Raw genomic sequence first — 13,203 nt, forward strand, 5'->3', positions numbered from 1 at the left:
CTTTTAACTAAAAATATTATTACTAAAATGATTCCAAAAATATCAAAACATCCATCACATGGCAACATAAAAAGGCAAGCTGAAAAGCACTCATGATAGCGGCAAAGGCTAAGAAGCACGGATACAGACATGTGACACGACATTGACAGGTTGACACAAAATTTGCAAAAATGTACACATGACATGTGGGGGCCACGTGCGAAATATATAATTTTATATATTTATTATATGTCATATATAAGGATACAAAATTATTATATGTCACATATATGAATATTTAAGTAAAATATAATAATGTTTGAAGTCACAAGAAGAAAATTAGATATGAATTTATATTGTTTTATTTTATCATTGGATTCCAAATTATTTTATTTAAACTTGTAATGTGTTTCATGTGTATCTAAGAGTTAGGAAGTGCCTGACGACTATTGTGTCGTGTCGGTGACACGTTACCTTCTTAGAAATGCATGTGCTTCTTAGAAAAATTGAATTGCCTTCAATTTTCATCATCCAGACAAAAACAAATGTTTCACGTAACTTGGGTTGTCTTTCTCCCCCTTCGTATTGCTCACTCATGGAGGCATTTTTCTATGTAACAACCGGAACTGAGTCCTTCAAGCACATGCTAATTGAGGTAAATTAAATTGAGGATACATATCCATGCATATCCGACATGTACAACCTATTTCATGCATTTGTACTTTCAATCCTCAAACTAAGATGATGCACTCGGTCTTATAATGGATTGTTAAATTATCATCAAATTTATCCAATCCAAGTAAATGGGCCCATATGTAAGAATCACAACATTTCAAATGGAACCACAAGAAGTTTGTTTTCCTTTTTTAACTAAAAATTGTAGTTCCAACATAAATTGTGGATCTTGCAGGCTAATAGACAGCCTTCATAGTCTCATGACTTTGACATAGAGAAATAAGATCACTATTAAGGACTATCATCTTGAACCAAATTCTTTAAGCAACCCACTCGACTTGGCAAAATCATTTGTGGGCCGACAAATTAGAAGCTTGACAACCAAATCAATACAACACTCTTAAACCAACATTTATTTGAACACACAATTATCATCTTAAAAATATTGCATTTGTTCACAAAGAGAAAACTCCATCCATCAATATTGTTTAGTGAGAGTCCATCAGAGTCACCTTTGCTACAACTGATCTTTATAAGTCAACAAGCAAGCCAAGGGGGCTATTTGCAGGGTGTCCAAATGATTTGGACACAATGCAGACGATTCAATCATCTCCATACTACATATTATGGATTATCTTTAGTTTTGGCCTCATCAAAAACTCCAATTGATGAGACTGCAAGAAATCATACGGCATTCACCAATTTGGAAATTCAAAGTCAAATGAACTCTTTTATATGGATGGCAATAACGCCTCCCCCCCCCCCCAAAAAAAAAAAAAAACAACAACAACAACAACAACAAAACAACTACTTTCCCTGCCCTCTTCATTTATAAGGGGTGGATTTTGTGGTGGAGGTTATAGGTTCAACTGGGAACTAGGTAGAGAAAAGAAGACGACCATATCCAATGGAACATGTCTAAATAGGTTTGCCAACCATGAAATTTATTTGTATAATAACACAACAGTATTTGTCTTCCTCCCTCCTAAAACCACAAACTTACTCTCGAGAATATCACTTAAATAAAAAGAAAATCAATTAATGTATAGCATCATAAGGCCTCGTTTGGAAACAGACTATTTTAGTGACTTTTTTATTTTTTACGAAAATATGTGCAGAAAAGTAGAGAGAGTGATGTGACAACTTATAGTGACTTTTTGGCTAAAACATACAGTCCCCAAACAAGGCCTAAATAATAAATAAATTCACAGACAAAAGCATGCTAGGTTCAACTATAATCATGAAATGTAGGCAATTGTTTACAAGTGAGGGATTACCTCACTAAAGTGTTTCTCAAACTAGAAAACAATTAGTGGAATAAGAGGAATGTGGGTAAGGATTGTTTCTGTCACGACCCAAACCCGCTCATATAGGTTTAGTATCACAACTGGTCAGTAATCCTTGAATTACCAAAGGCCTCATGACAGATTAACATATAGATAGGGGCTGCGGAAGCAAATATACAAAATAGACAAGGTCCAATGAGCTGTGATAACATACATGGGACAGAATAGCTTGAAACTTTTATAAAATGCGAGCGAAGTCAACACACATAATATATACACAACACACTTAGGCGTACATGAAAAAAATCTCGCCCACAACTTTAACAAACAAACATAGTCTAATACAGATTACAAAAACAACCACAAAACCAAAATTCATCAGAAACCTCCTCGGGAGGCACAAAGGTTGGCTGACAAAACCGAAACGTAGGCCATCAGCTCTGGCCCTGATCACGTATTGGCTCACCTACATACATAATATAAATAGTGAGCGGAAGCCCAGTAAATAATAACGGAGTAAAGGGTTTTAATGAATGAAGTCCATACAGATTCAGAAATCATTGTTCAGATTCATAAACAGATTCATATTCATATTCTTGTCCAAATTAAATACGGCAGTCAGAGCTCATGCTTAATCATACGTAGTGCATCCCTTAGTGCTAACAGAATAGATACAGAATAGATGCAGACACATGGTGGTTATGAATAACCAGTTCCATAAAGGAACCTCCGGATCCAGGTAACAGAGAATAAACATACTGAGCCCCATGATGGAGCCTCCAGTACGGGTAACAAATGGCAGACATAATAAGTTCTAAAAAATCTAGAAATCCGCTAGATATTGATTTGTGATTATGTATCAATTTAAAGCAATAAAACAATCCCAATCAAACAATCAAGACAATTTGACACAACGATTTTAACGTGGAAAAACCACAATTGGAGCACCTCCAATTATGATAAAAAAACCACGGGCAACAGCCACAAAACAATCCAATAAGAAGATATAAAGGAATTACACAAGTGTACTCACAATTACCTAACGAATCCACGCCCGAATTGAACTAACCCCTATGTGCCTCTTCTAACCCCGTCTTCACCTCAGAATTGTCTTGACGATGAGCCACTCCAGAATCCACCAAAGCTTCACGCTTGAATTCTTTAGAATCCACCGAAGAACAACTCTCTCTTTTGTGTAGAACAACAAATAATCCTTTGATGTATACTCTTTAAACCATGAGTTGAATACTCAATCAAAACATCAAAGAAACTAGCAAAATATCCCCAGATATAAACCTTAATATCCAAAAAGAAGATCTGGAGCAGTAATCCTAAAATCTGACAAAAACCCGTACTTATAGAAATCTGGAACTGCGAGGCTCGCTAATGCGTGTTTTCCATAAGTGGCTTCGCTCGAGCCATACAACCTTTGCTTGAGCGTACATTCATCATTCTTAAGTTTTTTTCCAAACGCAGCCTTCGCTCGAGCAAGAACTCCTTCGCTCGAGCGAGCAAGAGTGGACATGCAACTTCGAATGCAATTTTGCATTTTGCTTCGGGGGCGTTGCCTCTCGACCCTACCATGGCCCTGCCCCGGACCCGCCAAGGGGCGCTGCCCTCTAGACCCCCGCGAGCTGACCGGGCAGCTCGATCCCCGTCATAATCAACGAAGTGGCAATCTTAAAAGAATTAACATCACAAAACTTCTCTGCAGGGCACAATTCGGGTTGGATTCGCATCTAAAAACTCATAGCCTCACTGAAATAAAAAGTGCAAAAAAAAATACAACTTAAAGGAGTTTTGTCAAACGGGATTGCCAAGAATAAAAACCTAACAAGATCCATATTGGAACCTCCGATACCGGGTAACAGAGAATATACATGCTGAGCTCCATAATGGAGCGTCCGGTACGGGTAACAGATGACAGACATAATAAGTTCCATAATGGAACCTCCAATACCGGGTAACAGCTAACAGATATCACATGATGCTAAGGATGCCACGAATGCATTGTCAGAAATTGGACAATCATTCATTGTACATAACATATCATTTCAGAAAATATATCTTAATTCATCATACAGAAAATAAATAAAGTTGAATATAGCTTTACTAAGTTATTACTCACAGTTGGCTTCAGGTGCAGACAGACAGAGCAGACTAATCAACGGTTTATGACACGTGACCTACATGAACATAGAACAAACGCACACTTGAAACACACGTTCAAAACACACACAACTACTTTATTTGTTATTAGTGTGTTTCTAGCATTTAACCTCATTATGGAGTCTTAATCATGGCCTAGGAATGCCTAGGATGGAATGAGGATGCAAAAATGCACTTGAAAACATTTTCCAAAACTTGCTGAAAACAGGGTTCACGCTCGAGTGTGGCTCTCCTCGCTCGAGCGTGAATTTCCTCGCTCGAGCGGATTGTAAATTTTTTTGAGGTTATGATTGATAGTTGCATGTTAATTTTCTGGCTAAGCCACTAATTACAACATAATTATGATGAATATGGTTGTATCTTTCCCTAAACAAAAGAAATATTGTCTCAGCAAACTAGTCTGTATTGACCACATACATGACTTCGCAGAAGTCTAAATCATCAAAATCACAATAACAATCTTTCTCAACAACGAAAACCATTATTTGATACAAAAGTCAAAAGCACAATGCTTTCAATAGAGACTGGGAAATTCAAAATTCAAAGTCCACACCATTATTTCAAACTTCTTCCAGAACATGTATAGTGAGTAATCACAACAGGCCCGGCTAGAAATCAAATAAATAATATCATATAAAACAAGATAGAAAATTTTTAGGTAAGGGACCACTTTTTATAAGAGTTTAATGTACTAACCTATATGTCTAACAACTCCAACTCCAACTCAAGTATAAAATACTTTGAGATTTTGGTCAGATTCAAGGGTATCTTCTTCTTTGTCTTTGCACTTCTACTACATTCATCCAATCAAAAAGCCACAACACACCTTTGTAACCATAATATGTTGCTACAATCAAAGCCAACACAAGGGTAACAAATAGAAGCAGCCTCCACATGGCAGCAGTAAATTTCTGTTCAAAATAGTAGTAAATGTTAGGCAAATAAAACAACATAATCAAAAGCTTACTTTTGCTCTTTAACAAAGAATAACACAAAACCTGAAGTCTTGAAATTGAGTTTTCCTTCTGGTATTTAAATAGTAATGATTCACAAAAAGACAATTCAAAGAGCACAAGTTTGGAATCATAAAGAAGGCAACCAACCCAAAAACAGAGCAATCAAATTGGATTCCCTCATTGATTGCCCTCTCTCTTTTTATATGACTAACCAATGACTGTATCATAATTCTTTGGCAAATTGGAATGATTATTATTCTAAAATAAATTTTCATCTGAAGTTGTTTTGGTGTGGAGTTTTATATCTATATGTCTTGAATTTGGATTTGGATTTTGGTTTTTTTCTTTGGGTTGTCTTGTATAGGAAGTGGAAAAACACAATTTGTGTACAGTATTCCACCTTCCCATCAACAAAAGACATAGACATGTAAATAAACTCCAAATTCAATTCCAAACCTATTTCTATGTTGTTGCCCTCTAAACAGAATAGGTCTTCTTACAAAAATGAACTTAACTGGTACATTTGGATTCATTGACTATAAAATTGTATCATTTTCAGGGAAACATTTGTACCTTTTCTATTTATTTATTTATTTATTCATGTTTAAATAGTTGTTACAGTTTAAATGTATTGTTTTGAAGTGAATGAAACAGTTTCTATATAATTAACCTGTTGGAAGTCTAGAAAAATCGAAGAATATTCAATTGCTTTGAAGAAGATACAGATTCGAGTAAAATTAAGTAATGTTTTTTTAGTGGTTTGGGAATTGTTCTGAGGATTATCAAATTAGGTAATGTATTATATTTGTGTCTTTTCCTACATTTTCTACAGCCTTTTTATGAGCTTAACTAAGTTTATGTGTGTGGTGCCTTTAATTGCTCATCTATGAAACTGTCCAACTGTTTATGTTTTGATAATTTTATAAAAAAAATTATGTGGCGAAAAAATTGGTTTTTCTTTAAAAGAATCATATATAAAAAATTTATAGTTCTTCCTTTTACAAACTAGAATAATTTATAAAAGATTAATTAGAAATATCTAATTATATATATTAGATGACAATAAGTTGGACAACAACAGAATATGGCAAAATCACTCTATAATATTTGTAAATATGACCCTTAGATAATTAACTCTATTATTTATAAGATGTGCCCAACTCTTTATGTTTTTATAATTTTATGAAATTTAAGTGGTGAAAAAATTAGTTGGAAATCTGATGTAAAATTTTATTTGTTCTTCATTTGATGAAAACTTGATTTTTCTTCAAAAGAATCATATATAAAAAATTTACAATGGTTCCTTTCTACCAACCAGACTAATTTATAAAAGAATCATCTAATTTTCCTGACAGCTAAGACATCAAAGAAACAAAAAACTAAGTTTGATTAGCAATAAGATTTCCTTCCATAAGAATTAGAGTTTCATCTCCAATCTGTACTTTTGATACAACAAAGAATAATATATAGACAACAAGAACTGCTTACATAAAAACAATAAGAATTAAAAATTAATCTTGAATCTTCACTTTTGATTAATGGTTTTTTGTGAATGTGTGTGTATGAGAGAAAAAGAGAGAGAAAACTTTTGAGAAATTTAAATTATGGGTATCTATTCAACTATGTAGATGAAGTAATAACATTCTTATAACAAAATAAGACAATTTTTTTTTTCCTGCTGAATTATTTCCTTGCCGAATACTTGAACAGATTCCTTAGCTTCATTATTTGTGCTCTAGGAAAGAAAATTTCCTTTTAGAAGCTTCATATGTTTTTGGTTTTTCGTTTTGGAAGCTTCAATGAATTGCGTTTTTTGGATTTCCATTTTCTTTATTTATTTGTTTTATATTTTCAAGCAATAAATGATGCATTTTTATTGCTTGGATTTGGATTTTAAACTTAGAAAATTGGATGGGTCTGCAAAGCTTCTTTGTCTTTAATTGCTTTCTTTTCTTCTTTATGTTTTTGATTTTTGAATGGGACATAAAATGCCAAAAAAATAACTACATGCACAACCATTTAAATCAATAAACGACATAAAATGCACATTGATCTTCAAATTATTTATGATTTCTTAAGAAATTATAAATTCAGACTCACTTTGTAAGACTCCTATCGTCTCATGACCCCTGAAGTTTTTTAGCTATATTAAAAACAAAAGCATAACTCAATTTACCATTATTATTTGAGCAGCTTCAAAGTATTTCTAGAGCCAAAAATATTAAATGCAAGAAGATTCCTCAAATCTGAAACCAAATCAGTTGTGAAGAAAGGTTCCCCAAATCTTAAACCAAATCTAAACATTTGGGGCTAAAAAAGGGTTCCCCAGGTACAAATGGAGAAAGCATTAGTTAAAATTCAAAACACAATTGTTGAAATCATAAAACTGCAGGTTAGGCTAATAGGGTGAATCCATTGTCTTCAATTTATGTGAATACAGAGTATATTAAGACATGCTCAACAGGTTCATCGAATTGAGCTTAGAACACAATTTTAAAAAATATTTATGTTGAAGAGATGGACAAATTGGATACAAAATATAGCTACATTTCACTTCTCAAATTCATAAACCAAACACAATTTAAAAAAATATTTATATTGAAACTATAGCACGACCCCCACATCTAATAGATATTCTATCCTTTCACCAACAAGAAATGAAGAAATAATGCTAAGTGGCCTTAGAGAAAGTGAAATATACTCTTCTATTTTGCTCTACACTAGACGAGATGGAAATCATGTCATTGATTAGGATATTTAGCAACATTCTATCCAAGAAGTAAACAACATACAAAATTGACAACTGATTTTTCCCTAATGTGAAGCAATGCACTTCCAACAATGCAGATTATATTCTCAACTTCAAATAGCTATAAAAATATAAAGCACTTAAAAAAATGAAAACGCCAAAAACAAAAGTCATTAATATCACCCCAAATATTGAACACAAGTGGATCCTATATTACAGGTTAAACGTTTCATAAGTTGACGTGGTAGAATTAACATATAACCCTTTGGCTAGCTCTTATTAAACATGCATTTATTTCCTCAATTGAAATTGTATTTCTTCATTTAGCTTCTAATTGTTTACTAGCTTAACAAATTCATTATTGATTTATTGTAAATGTATGCTACACAATTGATAATTAAATGTAGGTGTACTTGAGACTTTAGCTCAAACAATATGAATAACCATTTAGTCAAAACTCGAGAAAGCCTCTTTGAAGAACAACAAGGTACGCTAAATAACTACATCGACATACTTTGCGTCACCAATATGTTCACAATTAACCAATCGATATTTCCCAACTCGTAAACGTGAATAAAATCGGCACGCATACCGTTCAAGACTAACAAGTGAACGCAAGCAACAACTATTACAACAACAAAGGGAAAATCATCAACGAGCAAAAGAATAACAATTATGCAACAAAATGTTTGACAATGATAAAGGTATACAACGTGTTATTAGATGCAATAGGGTAAACAAACCTACAAACCTATTGTCTGACTAGCCTTCGCAAGGAAGAGCCAGACATATTTGTAGCTCTGCTTTATAATTTTTCTTCTCATCTATAACATCTAATTCAAATGTTATATAGATGTGCCTTCAACTGTTGTGGCCCCAACTGAATTTCTACTATGGGAGTTGCTCAACTAGTGGCATCGCAGCTTCTTCAGAATCAAATGACTTCCCAATCCGTATGACTCTATGACTTCATATTTCCATACCAATGTGTAAACACTATTTACCATTTGTCAAAATACACCCCACTTGTATATTTCACTTACTATCACAATTCTAGGAATGCTTTTTTCATATGCCGACCATTCGAGAGATTCATTAAACTATCAGGCGAACAAATCTGATAGCAAGATAACCACAGCTTGTACCAGAAAGCATCAGCGTATGTTCCCACAATAGAAACCTTGACCTCTAATGTATTCTACAACATTTTGATCAACACTTGACATACTAACAATTATTGTTATTGGTAGGCTGTGAACGAACACAGAGAAATGTAAATATGATGCCTTTTCCTCCAACTCCCGCTTCCTGTCTTCCTCCAACATCTTCTTGTAGATTTTGTGGTGCAAAACTTTTTCCATATGAGCCTAAAGGGTTATGTTGTTTGCAAGGTCAAAGACAATTTGCTTGCAACCAACCACTACGAGATTTACATCGCCTAATGACATCCAAAGATGAGGACAACCAATATTTTCATGAAAATATTCGAACATACAACAACTCATTCGCCTTCACATCTATGGGTGTCAAACTTAATAGCAAGGTTGCAACAAGGAAAAATGGCATATGTACTTTTCGAGCTCAAAGTCAAATATATCACTACATCAATAGTTTACAACCACTTGACACTAGACCCAAATACTTCCAACTTTATTTCTATGACACTGAGCATGAATTGCAACATCGTTCAGAAAATGCACCACAATTACGTGTAGATATCATCGAGTCAATAATGTGCATTTTGTCAGAAAATCCCTATGCAAAATTCTTGCGCAGCTTAAAAGATGTTGATATTGACGAGGAATGTAGTATTGCCATTCGAACAAATCCTTGCCCAGATCAAAGAACCTACAATGCACCGTCAGCTTAACAAGTTGCAGCAATATGGGTTGAAGAAGAGTCCACAAACAATAAGACTCGCGGCATTCTTGTACATAAAAAATCAGGTGGTAGCCAACGAGTTATGCATTACCACGGCTACTATGACCCTCTTCAATACCCTCTATTATTTTCTTATAGTGAAACAGGCTGGCACCGTAATGTGAAAAGAAAAGGAAAAAATATTCCACTAGACAACACAAGCATTTTTGCCAAAACATCAGAATTGTTAGCCTCAGAAAATGAAGGTAAAAAACCCTCTACTCATTGAAATTATATTATCGTTTCATTGAGGAAAAAAACCCGAAAGCTCAAAACCACCCTACATCCATTCTAATTATTTTTTTCCTTACAGCTTCACATGCTGTTACGAGTGATACATTGGGGATTTCATGTTGCCAATTCTACTGTTATTTGCTACAAATTAGGCCTTCACAAATATCGACAATATTACTTTTAGGCAGGTTGCTACAATAATTTATTGTCGACATGTACATAAAAATTGAAAGCACTCGATTAGACTACATACGAGCTAACCAAGACACTATTTGTGCGGACTTGTATCAAGGAATAGTCGACAGTGTAACAAGTGGTGAAACAAGAGTATCAAACATTGGTAAATGCACAGTCCTTCCAGCGTCCTTTATTGGTGGCCCTTGAGATATGAAGTGAAGATATCTAGATGCTATGACGTTAGTAAACGACATGGAAAACCTGACATATTCCTAACAATGGCATGCAACCCTTTTTGGCCTGAAATCAAAGCAGAGCTACTGAAACATAAGAAGCACAAAATCGACTAGATCTTATTGCTCATGTTTTTCGTGCCAAAATTGTGGAACTAAAAAATGAGTTGGTCAAAAAACAACTTTTCGGCCCTGTAGCAGCTTACATATATGTGATTGAATATCAAAAGCGTGGCCTTCCACATTTCCATTTCTTGTTGGTTTTGAAATCTCATGCAAAGATTATCCACGCTAAAGAATATGACACATATATTTTTGCCGAGATACCAAATAAAGATGACAACACACATTTGTATAAGGCAGTTGTCAAGCATATGATGCATGGCCCCTGTGGTGTACTAAAGCCAACAAACCCTTACATGACCAAAAAAGGCAAATGTAAGAACAAATACCCTCGAGAATTCTCAAAAGTGGCCAAGTGTGGTGAGAACTCTTACCCAATCTATAGGCGTTGAAACGACGGCAAGTGTCTGAATGTTCGAGGTAGCCTTCTAGGCAATAGATGGGTTGTCCCTTATAACCCGTACTTACTTGCAAAGTTTGATTGCCACATAAATGTTGAAATATGCTCCACAATCAAAGCTGTAAAATATTTGTACAAATATGTATACAAAGGGCATGATCATGTTTCTTTCCATTTCATTGCTAATGATAACGACTCAATTATTGATGAGATTAGTGCATACCAATCCGCTCGTTGTATATCTCCACCTGAAGTGGCATGGCGTATTTACAAATTCACACTTAACGATATTTCCCCAGCAGTTTTAGCTCTCCATTTACACTTGCCAAACATGCAACTTGTAAATTTCAAGGAAGAAGATAATTTGCCAAGTGTTCTACAATCTGGGCGTGCTTCTAGAACTATGCTCACTGAATATTTTGCGACGAACAACGCAAACACATCTACTAGGCAATGGTCCCTGAGCATTATGTTTGGAATGGTCAAGATCAATATTGGAAACCATGGAACAATTGGAAAGATGTATCGTCCAACCATTCTGAAGGAGAACAATACTTTCTACGTATACTTCTAACACACATAAAAGGAGCTACAAGTTTCATAAACTTGAGTACTGTAGATGGGCAAATATGCTCCTCAATCAAAGAAGCCGTTGAAAAATGATTCTTGCTTGAGAAAGACAATGCCACTGAAGAATGCCATGTATAAGCAAGTGTTTTCCAAATGCCTTTCGCGCTGAGGCATCTGTTTGCAACACTATTAGTTTTTTGCGAACCTAATAATCCAAGATCATTGTGGGAGAAATTTTATGATGCTCTATCAGCAGACTACATACAAAATCTACAACTCACAGTAGAACAAGTACAAAACATCACGCTTGACCATATTGCAAGTTTCATCGAATCAATGGACAAGAAAATTATAGATTACAACGTCCCAGCATACAACAAAGCTCCATCATACGAAACAACCTACCAAGGAAATTGAGGCAGAACAACAAATCCCAATTTCAGAAAAAGACATACATATGAAACTCCTCCTAAACAATGCACAGCATGCTGCCTTCGATCTAATTATGCATCACATAAAGCAACACATAGGAGGTGGATTTTTCGTTGATGGCCCATGAGGTACTGGAAAAACTTTCCTGTACCGAACATTGCTAGCTGCTATACGCTCAGAAGGATCTATAGCTATAACAATAGCTAGCACAGGAATAACTGCAGCTAACCTACCTGGTGGCCGCACCGCATATTCTCACTTCAAAATACCTTTAGATATCAACAGTTCAATCGGCTGTAATGTTGGGAAACAAAGTGTAGTTGCCACACTCATTCAAACAGCAAAATTAATCATTTGGGATGAAGCGCCTATGGCAAAGAAACAAATAATTGAAACTTTCGAAGCAATGTTACGTGATGTTTGCTCAAATGAGACCATCTTCGCTGGAAAAGTTGTAGTATTTGGTGGTGATTTTCGACAAGTTCTTCATGTTAGTCCCCGTTCCACTCGTGAGGAATGCATAAACAACAGCTTGGTTGAATCAAACACTCTGGCCTCATCTTCATATTTTTCGTCTAACAGAAAACATCCGAGCATTACATGATCTTCAATTTTCTGATTTCTTATTAGACATCGACAATGAAACTTACAACAACATAGATGAGGACTTAATCACAATACCTGAATGCATGATTATCAGCACAAAAGAGGGTTCAAATCCAATATTAACATTGGTTGAACACATTTATCCAGATTTCACTAAAAATGCATTCAAATCAAAATACTTGACATCTCGAGCCATCTTGACTCCTAAGAATGAATTTGCAGACAAAATCAATAAAGTCTTGATGGACAAATTCCCAGGAAGTACAAACACATATACTAGCTTTGATAAAGTGGCAAATGACAAACAAGAAAACTACCTACAAGAATTCCTTCACAACTTGATTCCAAATGGAATGCCTCTCCACCAACTACAACTCAAACAATCTTGCCCAATAATGCTTCTAAAAAACATAGACCCTACTGTAGGAATATGCAACGGTGTGCAATTAATATGCAAAGCTCTAAAACCTAATGTTATCCACGCTGAAATTGCAACTGGCCATTATCAAGGAAACTCAATTTTGATCCCCAGGTGTCACGATCCAAACCCGCCCTCATAGGTTTAGCATCGTAACCGGCCAGTAATCCTAGGATTATCGAAGGCCTCTAAGACATATTAACATAATATTAGGGGCTAGCAGAAGCAAATAACAAATATACAACATCCATTGAGCTGTGCAGACTTATATGAGAC

This window comes from Camellia sinensis, chromosome 3 (genome assembly GCF_055761805.1).
Source record: "Camellia sinensis isolate YWXY chromosome 3, ASM5576180v1, whole genome shotgun sequence".
Classification (NCBI taxonomy): domain Eukaryota; kingdom Viridiplantae; phylum Streptophyta; class Magnoliopsida; order Ericales; family Theaceae; genus Camellia; species Camellia sinensis.